Source organism: Alligator sinensis, unplaced genomic scaffold (genome assembly GCF_000455745.1).
Source record: "Alligator sinensis unplaced genomic scaffold, ASM45574v1 scaffold1581_1, whole genome shotgun sequence".
Classification (NCBI taxonomy): Eukaryota; Metazoa; Chordata; order Crocodylia; family Alligatoridae; genus Alligator; species Alligator sinensis.
In genome coordinates, this window is record NW_005842641.1 from 725,651 (window position 1) to 727,089 (window position 1,439).

General features: G+C 51.5%; 1 protein-coding gene across 7 annotated transcripts in view; it reads left to right on the forward strand.

Moving 5' to 3' along the window:
- The window catches only part of TTBK2 (tau tubulin kinase 2), a 171,699-nt gene that overhangs the window by 114,909 nt on the left and 55,351 nt on the right, over positions 1 to 1,439 (forward strand). The gene's annotated exons all lie outside the window — the stretch shown is intronic.

Genomic DNA, 1,439 nt, shown 5'->3' on the forward strand with positions numbered 1-1,439 from the left:
ACTATTCATGGGAGTCAGTGCAACTCAGCACGAATAATCATTACAGAATCAGATGATAAATCATGTGACAAAAGCAGTTCACTTCATCATATGTAATGTGTTCTTATAAGAGCAGTAGGATTTATATAAAGTAAAGTTGTGAAATCACCTAGTTCCTCCTCAGAACACCTGAGGTGTGTCTGTGGCTCAGGTGCTTGTGGAAGGAGCTAGGGAGCCACAGGTTGTGAATTTAAACCAGGATGTGGGCCCCTTAGCTTTTTCAAGATGCAGCCAAGGAAGTTTAGGTTAGATATTAGGAAAAACTTTCTCACTTAGAAGGGTAGTAAAACACTGGAACAGGTTACCCAGAGAGGTTGTGGAGTCTCCGTCCTTAAAGGTTTTTAAGACCTGGGTAGACAAAGCTGTGGCTGGGATGATCTAGTTGGGGATGGTCCTGTTTTGAGCAGAGGGTTGGATTAAATTAGTGGTTCTCAACCTTTTTTGTACCAGGACCCATTTGTAAACAGTCCCGGCCCACAGCCCCTTGGCCCTGCTGGTGCCTCTCACTCCCCCCTGCCCTCCTGGGCCATGCTGGTGCCCCTCCCAACCTGTAGTCCCCTGTCCCCCATCCAGTCCTGCCAGGGGGGGCTCCCAGCTGCCCCCATCCCACTCAGGCTAGAGCTTGGTGGCTGCAGCAGGTCCAGCCCATGCAAACAGAAACCCAGCTGCCCCCATCCCACTCAGGCTAGAGCTTGGTGGCTGCAGCAGCTCCAGCTCATGCAAGCAGAAGTGGAGCAAGTCCAGCCCAAGTATGGGCTGGAGGGAGGAGGAGGGGAGGCCTATGGCACCCCTCCTCCTCCCCCCCCACTCTGGGTTGGGGTTCCCATGCTGTGCCAAGCAGCCTGGTTATGGACCCACCTGCTCCATGAGCAACGGCTCTCAGCCACCTCACCCCAGCAAGTACGGGTACTGACCCCAGTGCCACTGACCCAGCCACGCAGCTTCCTGTCACTGCCCCCTCTTCCCCCGTGCCTGCAAGGGGAAACCCATGCTTTCCCTCATTTTTCTGAATATTCTTGCGACCCATGGGTTGAGAAATACTGCTAGACCTCCTGAGGTCCCTTCCAACCCTAATTTTCTATGATTCGAAGTCTGCATTAGCATTGAAAAACTAGCTAGAAGGGATAGGTTTTGAGAAGTAATCAGAAGATGGACAGAGGAGGCTGTTTGAGTACAGGATCAGGAACTTTTTTTCCAAGTACAGAGAGAACTATAGGTGAAGGACACAGAGAAGCTAAAGGGAAGGCCTCGGGAAGCAGGAGAAGAAAGGGGCTGAGATGGAGACATGGGCAAAGCACAGCAGATCCTAGAGTCTGAGGACAAGGTTTCTGAAGAAACAGGTATCCAAGGTGCCAAGCACAGGTGACTAGCAAAAGATGCAATCACAGCAGATGGGAAAG